The 9454-nt window shown below is 41.5% G+C and overlaps 1 long non-coding RNA gene across 1 annotated transcript in view; it reads left to right on the top strand.

Moving 5' to 3' along the window:
• LOC120851929 overlaps positions 1–8931 on the top strand; it is a 32148-nt gene extending 23217 nt beyond the window's left edge. The window contains exons 2-3 of the long non-coding RNA XR_005718442.1: positions 1314–1432; positions 8573–8931. This is a non-coding gene — a long non-coding RNA (uncharacterized LOC120851929). The remainder of the gene's footprint in view (positions 1–1313; positions 1433–8572) is intronic.
• The last annotated feature ends 523 nt before the right edge of the window (positions 8932–9454 follow it).

Below are 9454 nucleotides of genomic sequence, written 5' to 3' on the forward strand. Positions count from 1 at the left end.
GTTGCCATTTCCTTCTCTAGGGGATCTTCCCAACTCAGAGATCAAACCCAGATCTTCTGCAATGTAGGCAGATTCTTTACCAACTGAGCCACTAGGGAAGGGCTACATATTATCCAGGCCTTATTTCCAGTGGGATAATTTTGCCTGTGCTAATTTGTCTTCCATCTCTTTATCTACCATATTTAACTTAGTGCCTGACACAGAGTAAACTCTCAGTTAAGTTTTGCTCGACTAGGTCTGATATGAACCTAAGATCAAAGTCTTTAACCCTGCCCCAGTGATTCAGTTTTCAGTACAGTTTGTTGAGAGGCGATTCCTCCTGACATTTCTACACATCTGCTTTCAGCTTTTGTTCTGGAAGGTTCTTTTAAGGATGTCGGTGTAGCAAACAACTTTGAAAGGGAGTGGTAGAGTCTCCTTCTAAGATTAAAAAAAAAAAAAAAGGCAGATTTGTTTCCTGACTGAGTAGTCTCTCCCTCTGGGGAAAATGTTGGGGAGACTTGCTAAATAGGCTTGTAAGCAGCCTCTTACAACACTAGGGGCTTCCTAAACTTGAGTTCTCAGCAATGACCCAAACCCAGTCTGTGAAGCACACACTGGGAGCCCTTCACATCACCTTTGTAGGACTGGGGGAGCAAGAGGCACTGATACAACCATGAAACTCCTGAGCCTGTTGTGCTGTGAATAATAAACCCTTTGTCTCTGACCTAGGAATCACATGATTTCTGGCAAGAGGTATGGAACAGTGGCAGGCTCATTTGTTGGCTTTCGAGTGGGATGAAATTTCAGATGCTCCACAGTTCTGTACAGGGTTGGTCTCTAATGTGTCAAATTACCTCCCCTCCAGAGCCACAGACATCTTAGATATGCCAAGATATTATTCCAACTCGCTCAATTTTATGGAGATCCAAAGAGGTGAAATGATTTTTCCAAGGTTGCACAGCTTATTAACTGTTATGCGGAAGCTGAGCAGTGTCTTGCAAAGATGGTGGACTCTGGGATCATTTCAGATTACAGTAATGTCACTTATTAGCTTCAGATATTTATTTAACCTCTCTGAGCTGTGGCTTACTCATCTGTAAAATGGAGTTAATAGATCTCTGTCAGAGGGTTGTTGAGAGCAAAGAATCCAAGGTGATGAACTATGAAGCTGCCTAATGAGACAATCTAGGGTCTTAAGCCTTCTTTTCTTTCTTGGCAGGTATAAAAATAAGACTCAGCTCTAATGAGGTCATCTGAAATTTCTAAGTCCTGCTTTTCTGTGAAACTGAAACAAAGTCTTCATTCTCATTGATTCTGGTTCTAGTCTACAGGCTCCCAGTCATTCCTCAGAAGGAGCAGAAGGAATGCTGACCAGAGCATCATAAATGAAGTTGTGTGAAACGGACTCTATGGGAGTAAGCCCTGCGTTTAATCCTGCAAAGAATCTCAGGTAAGGCTGACTTCTGGCCAAGTCTGTTTCTCTCAGATTCTATGACTCTGAGCTGTTTAATTCCTCTGTCTTCAGTATAAATGGGATTGAAAGGACTAATTTGCCTCATAGAAGTGTTAAATGCATTAATTAAGAGCTTTGATAATTCACAGGGTTTCACTAAAGTTGGTTAAAATTCCAGTATGTGTGGGCCCACACTGAGTTCCAGGTGTGCCTTTTTCCTACACTTTTCTTTTTCCCTGTTCTGAACGGCGAGGCAATTCTTGTCAGCTCTGAGGCATATCCTGCCATTTTCACCTACTGAGAAACTCAGTCTTAATAAATTTTGAAAGCAGATTAATTCTCTCTCGTGGTGGATTTCACTGTCAGTTTTCAAGTTTGGAACAACGTGGAACATACTTCACTGTTATTTTCTTACATTTCACAGCATTAAGAAAAGCCATGCCTCCCCCAAACCCCCAGACTTTCAAATCTGTAACCATTTTCTGTAGAATTTACTCCCTAGAAGCTACAACTTGTTGGAATTTCCCCTAAAATTCTGAACACAGCCAGCCAGACTAAATAATAGATCTTTCCATGAAGGAGAGCGAACCTTCTTCCTACCTTAGGAGGAATAATGACCAAAGTATGAAGTTCTTCCTGGAGAAGGAAATGGCAACCCACTCCAGTATTCTTGCCTGGAGAAGCCCATGGACAGAGGAGCCTGGCGGGCTACAGTCCATAAAGTCGTAAAGAGGTCATAAAGAGTCAGACACGACTGAGTGACTAACAACGAATGAAGTTCGACCAATCATCCATTTGTGCCCCTTTCTGTGCAAACCCCAACGGCAAATGTCCTTCACAAACCAAAGATGTCGGCTGGTCCTTGGACCAACATGGAGTAATTGAGAAAATCCCGAAGAGCCAACCCATCCTGGGTCCTTGAAGTGAAAAAAAAGAAGCTTTAAACTCAGTTCTTCTCCTGCATAAGCTTGCAGTCAAGGTTGTAATATGAAATAGACATAATACATTGCAATACTCTACTGCTGCTGCTGCTAAGTCACTTCAGTCATGTCTGACTCTGTGTGACCCGATAGACAGCAGCCCACCAGGGTCCTCTGTCCACGGGATTCTCTAGGCAAGAATACTGGAGTGGGTTGCCAATTCCATCTCCCGCAATACTCTATGGAAGGCTACTAATTGCAAGTGATTCTCTAGGACCCTCCTCCATAGTGGCCCCAAAGAGGAGGGAGTGATCCCAGGTGATATGGAAGAAAAGAGGAAGAAAATGTATTCCTCTCATTATAGGCAAACCCTATGCATCATTTAATTCAAACGATTTTTATAGCAACAATCACCATGTACAGTCTTTAGAAAGGCACCGGAGAATGTTTGCTTATTTAAATTGAATGGAACTGAACTGAGTAAAGTAATGATCAGAATTTTCCAAGCGAGGCTTCAGCAAAATGTGAACCATGAATGTCCAGATGTTCAAGCTGGTTTTAGAAAAGGCAGAGGAATCAGAGATCAAATTGCCAACATCCATTGGATCATGGAAAAAGCAAGAGAGTTCCAGAAAAACATCTATTTCTGCTTTATTGACCATGCCAAAGCCTTGACTGCATGGATCACAATAAACTGTGGAAAATTCTGAAAGAGATGGGAATACCAAACCACCTGACCTGCCTCTTGAGAAACCTATATGCAGGTCAGGCAACAACAGTTAGAACTGGACATGGAACAAGAGATTGGTTCCAAATAGGAAAAGGAGTATGTCAAGGCTGTATATTGTCACCCTGGTTATTTAACTTCTATGCAGAGTACATCATGAGAAATGCTGGACTGGAAGAAACACAAGCTGGAATCGAGATTGCTGGGAGAAATATCAATAACCTCAGATATGCAGATGACATCACCCTTATGGCAGAAAGTGAAGAGGAACTGAAAAGCCTCTTGATGAAAGTGAAGGGAGAGTGAAAAAGTTGGCTTAAAGCTCAACATTCAGAAAACTAAGATCATGGCATCTGGTCCCATCATTTCTTGGGAAATAGATAGGAAAAGAGTGTCAGACTTTATTTTGGGGGGCTCCAAAATCACTGCAGATAGTGATTGCAGCCATGAAATTAAAAGACACTTACTCCTTGGAAGGAAAGTTATGATCAACCTAGATAGCATATTCAAAAGCAGAGACATTACTTTGCCAACAAAGGTCCATCTAGTCAAGGCTATGGCTTTTCCAGTGGTCATGTATGGATGAGAGTTGAACTGTGAATAAAACTGAGTGCCAAAGAATTGATGCTTTTGAATTGTGGTGTTGGAGAAGACTCTTAAGAGTCCCTTGGACTGCAAGGAGATCCAACCAGTCCATCCTAAAGGAAATCAGTCCTGGGTGTCCATTGGAAGGACTGATGCTAAAGCTGAAACTCCAATACTTTGGCCACCTCATGCGAATAGCTGACTCATTGGAAAAGACTCTGATGCTGGGAGGGATTGGGGGCAGGAGGAGAAGGGGACAACAGAGGAGAGATGGCTGAATAGCATTACCGACTCGATGGACATGAGTTTGAGTGAACTCCGGGAGTTGGTAATGAACAGGGAGGCCTGGCTCCAGGAGTTGATAATGAACAAGGAGGCCTGGCGTGCTGCGATTCATGGGGTCGCAGAGAGTCCGACACGACTGAGCGAGTGAACTGAACTGAACTGAACTGAAACAATGATGCTTTTGTAGGTTATCTAAATGGAAATGGAGATGTATAGTCACTGCTTTACACAAATATAATTTTAAACATTTCTCAAGATAAATTCCTAGTGTGTTTCTGGTCCCAGAATGAGGGAGCAGAAGGCAAGTGTGCGGTTGAATTATATGAGTTTTCAGGACTCCACAAACTATAGGTGAGGAATTTGAATTTCTCTGCAGGTTGCCGCCATCTGTGAAAGTCTCTGGCTATTTTTTGTTGTTGCTGTTGTTTAGTCGCTATGTCGTGTCCAACTCTTTTGTGACCCCACAGATGTAGCCCTCCAGGCTCCTCTGTCCATGGGATTTCCCAGGCAAGAATACTGGTGTGGGTTGTCATTTCCATCTCCAGGGGATCTTCCTAGACCAGAGATTGAACCCGGGTCTCCTGCTTGGCAGGCAGATTCTTTATCATGGAGCCATCTGAGAAGATCTTAGCTATTTTTACCTTCCTTTTCTCTGTGATTTTTGCTTTCATGGACCACAGAAACCGTATGCTTCAAGAAGACAAAATGTCTCTTTCCTTTTGAAAGTTTATGGCTTCAGACCATACACTGGGCCAGCTCCAAATGCATAGTCAAGCCATACTTATGGGTAAAACTTTAAAACTGGTGAAGTTTCTTTGAGTTGCCTAAGGATTTCACTGCCCTCTTCATCATCAGCCATGATACTCAATTAAGTTCCTTTAGACATTTTTTTTCTTGATCATGAAATCATCCTATAGTAAAAGTTGCAAAATGATAACCCACAAAGTAAAACTACTCTGTAAATGTGCTGTGTTTGGTCTCCATACATGTTTTTTAATGGATTAATTTAAGATTATTTATAAATCTAGAGATAATTAGATATTAGCTATTTAGGTATTTAGAAGGAGAAGAAGATATCAGAGGATAAGATGGCTGGATGGCATCACTGAGGCAATGGACATGAATCTGGGCAAATCTGGGGAGATAGTGAGGGACAGGAAGGCCTAGAGTGCTGCAGTCCATGGGGTCACAAAGAGTCTGACACAACTGGGCAACTGAACAACAACAACATACATCTAGAGATGTCACTTAAGAATGTGAGCTTGGGACTTCTTAGAATATTAAAATATGACATCACACTAGACTTATCTTCCTTCAGGTAACTGTTGGCTGGTGCTAAACAGAGGTATCTCCTTTGCATGAGATCTTTACTGTTCTAATCTCCAGAAATCCTTCCAATTCTTAATGTCCCTGTAGCAGGGTTGGATGTTGATTTTAATTTGCTGTAATGATGGGTTGTTTTCTTCATGTAGTAGAGTTCAGTGGAAAGCAAAATAATTCTTTTATCTGTACTTCTACCGCAAGTGAGAAAAGAGAAGATAGGCCATAAACATGTTTAACTAGTTCTTCCAAATGGCTCAGACGGTAAAGCGTCTGCCTACAATGTGGGAGATCCGGGTTCGATTCCTGGGTTGGGAAGATCCCCTGGAGAAGGAAATGGCAATCCACTCCAGCACTCTTGCCTGGAAAATCCATGGACAGAGGAGCCTGATAGTCCATGGGGTCGCAAAGAGCTGGACACGACTGAGCGACTTCACTTTCCAAAGTATTAGCAATTAATCCAAGTACATGGTGGCTAGCAGGGAATGAAAGAAAAATATGCTCGTGGAGCTGACATTCAAGTGGGGATCTAGACAACAGACAAGTAAACTGGTAATTAAGATAATTTGAGGGAACAGAAGAGTGCCATAAAGAAAATAAAATAGAATAATGTAGAATGAAAAAAAATTGGAAAAGTAGAGGGGTTGATACCAGAAAGGGAAGTGGAAGAAGACAGAAAGCTCAAGAAGCAACTTGCCAGGAAAGAGTTCGAATTATATTCAAAGTGTAGTGAGCAACTATTGTAAAATTTTAAAAAGCAGAAGCAACTGGACCTGATTTGTTCTTTGAAACATCACTGTGCTTGATATGATAAAAGGGACTCTCAAGGGGAAACAGAAGAGCTGATAGTCCAGAGACAAGGTAGGGTTTGTGCTAGTCTTGTAGATGGTGAGAAATGGTCAGATCAGAGGTATGTTCTGGAGATATTACCAATAAAGCTTACTGTTGGACTGAGCTCAGTGTATATAAGAAAGAGAAAGATTAAGTAATGATGCTTTGGGCTTGAGTACCTGGATGGGTGAGATAGGAAATGTAAAATGGGAGTGGCAGTGAGGCTGGATGGGACAGAAGGAGATTTGAGGAACAGTGGAAACACTGGCACTTGCAGCCATATAGGCCAGAGATGGTTATTACACATCAAAGTGTGGATGTTTGGTGCACAGTAGGGTATCAGAGCGTGAAACTCAAGGAAGAGGTTTGGGCTGAAGGAATTTAGGGTTTGGGGTTGAATGAGATTAGGAAAGGGTGTAAAGAAAAAAGAAAAAAAATGTGGGTAGAGAAATATTCTTGGGTCCTCCCAATGTTTAACGTGGAAGATGAGGCTCGGAAGATTTACTGGGAGAGGACAACCAGTTGAGGATAGCATTGGGGGGGAAGAGATTTTCTACCCTTCTAAGTTCTTCTGGCTGGTCTGGGAATTAGATGGCCGTGAGATAGTGAGAGAGAGTTACAGGAGAAAATCAAACAGAAGGATAATAACATGCATATTTGGGAGAAACTAGGAAAACTGAGTAACTTGCCAAAATGGCCTAAATCCTCACTTTAAATACCATCTTCAGCTAAAGACAGAAGAGGATATTGTGGGATGTTGGGACTTGACAGGGAAGTAAGGCAATTCACATGGAGATGGAAAAAGTTTGGTAAACAAGCTTTTACTGGGCTGTTCAGAGACAATGGGACACAGATAACTCTGGAATAGCCATCATCCATCTGGAGAGGAAAGACAAAGACTCTCAGAAACAGTCAGTGTTATTGTTGAGTCAACCAACCCCAAAATAGCTGACCTCCGTGTTTCATTATGTGAGATAATGTTCCTAGACTTTAAACAAACTGGGTTTTCCACATGTATGATTCCTAGCTGATATACTTTCCATGACCACTCTAGATACATTAGCCAAGTACCTGGCCCCACAACCCCAAGTTAATGTTTTCTTCTTTGCTTGTAATGATCTGATATTCCTAGAGAGGAGAATGGCTATCCACTCTAGTACTCCTGCCTGGAAAATTGCATGGACAGAGGAGCCTGGCAGGCTCTAGTCCATGAAGTTACAAAAAGTCAGATATTTTCTGATATGACCGTGTTTGTTTAAGTGGTTTTGGTCCTGCTTCCTCTTATCGAAATTGAACTCCATGAAGCAGGTATCAGCCTGCTTTCTATATTCCTGAGACCTCCGGGTCTAGGATCCTACCTGCCAAGTGTATGGATGTGTGCAGAGGTAAAAAGGAGCTGAGAATCAGAAGTTGAGACACCTTCCCAGTCATGTCCATGCTGCCCAGTAGCAGCATGCCACTGGGAAAGTCTCTGAACCTCTCAGAACTTAACTACCTCGTCCACACAGAACTATAATGAGGGTCAGATGAAAGGTCTCAGGAGAGGGCTTTATAAATGGAACAGTAAAGTTCCCAAAACACCCTTTATGACTAACACATGGTTTTCACTCAAATAACTCAGTGCTATTATTGTTTAAGGTCATAAAAGAATGTCCCTTAAGAAAAATATTCAAATTGAACTTTCCAAATACATAACTGACATGAATTAGAAATGCCATACCATTCTAGTGCTGTAAACTTTGCTTTTCTGGAGTATTAAATGTAGATTTTTTTACTTTTCTGGACACTATAATGAGCTTTTTCTCCTAAGATATTCTGTAAGAAGTTTTCAAATTCCTGACAAAAAGGTCAGACTTGCCAAGGGCAGCAATAGATCTGAAGGGGGAAGGAAGGTTTTGTCATTCCTACTCTACTGGCAATAAAAATCTATTGTTTTTTAAAAAAATCACATCTCGATGTCTTTCCTGTGATTTCTGTTTTTAAAAATTCAAATCCAGTCCTTATTAGGGTAATGGGGCAGGGAGAAGAGAACATTTCTCTTAATATTTTCTTTTATTCACCAATTCACAGATCAGACTAACCCACACAAAGCCAAGTGGATATTTATTTCTACCAGTGGCCCAGAGGGTGATAGTATTCCTGATCTAATAATTGCCATGTAATCCCTCAACAAGGCAGATTAAAGAGGGAGAAAATAGTATCTTATGTATAGCTAATATAGGAATCAACTAAACCTACTTAGGAACAAGCCCTATTGTAGTTTGGGGTTCTAGGTGTATTCACTGGTGTGATCTCCCAGGTAGGCAACCCTTTATAAGGCTATCATTTGTATTAGACTATTGCAAATGGCATGCTTATGAAGAAATTATTTTTATTTTTAATGCTAATATGCTTGTTAAAATTTAGCTAAATATTTCTCAGATACCAGATGGCAAGTTTAAAATATAACAATACATTTTTTTTATCCAGGTGTTTAATCTGGAACATAGCTGTGATCTGTGAAGTCTACACAGAGGCACATCCATTTCGTTTATAAGAAAGATCATCAGAAAATTATTCTGAATTCATTCATTTGTACTCTAGAAGTAGTTATAATAAAAAGCTTTGTCCCTATGTGGAAAAATATCAGCAGCTTCAGAATCTCTTCATTTAACTCATTCCTTTATACTGAAGAAGAGTGAGGTAGATGTGTTCAGATGTATTTGTGACATTTGATGGAAATGAAACCAAAATTTAGGGCAAATGCAGCCCTACAGCTCTTCTCTTGGGATTCCAGATGATCTCTGTGAAAACAGCAGAAAATAAAATGAAAAATGTAATAATAATAACCCTGCCTGCTTATTAGCTGTGTCGGTACTCACATGGTCTGAGACAGGGCACTGGTTTCCACCTTCCACCAGGGCTTGAGTCCAAGTGTTACCATTCTCTTCCTTCCTCACAGAATAAGGAAAGTGGAGAGAGAAGGAGCTGATCATGCTGCAAGGGGCCCTCTAGTCTGTATGTGCCACTATTCAATGCACATTGGCTGTCTCGACTAATAAAAGTGAAGTCACTTAGTCATGTACGACTCTTTGCGACCCCGTGAACTGTAGCCCTACCAGGCTCCTCCGTCCATGGGATTCTCTAGGCAAGAATACTGGAATGGGTTGCCATTTCCTTCTCCAGGGGATCTTCCTGACCCAGGGATCGAACCCAGGTCTCCCACATTGCGGGCAGACGCTTTTCCCTCTGAGCCACCAGGGAAGCCCTCTCGACTAATAATTGGGGCAGAATTAATACTCCAGCCTTTTTGCCATTTGATGGGAAGCTCTCCTCTCATGATAGGTGGAGGAACCCGAGGTTGTGTGGGCA

The sequence above is a fragment of the Oryx dammah genome, unplaced genomic scaffold (assembly GCF_014754425.2).
Source record: "Oryx dammah isolate SB20612 unplaced genomic scaffold, SCBI_Odam_1.1 HiC_scaffold_25, whole genome shotgun sequence".
Classification (NCBI taxonomy): domain Eukaryota; kingdom Metazoa; phylum Chordata; class Mammalia; order Artiodactyla; family Bovidae; genus Oryx; species Oryx dammah.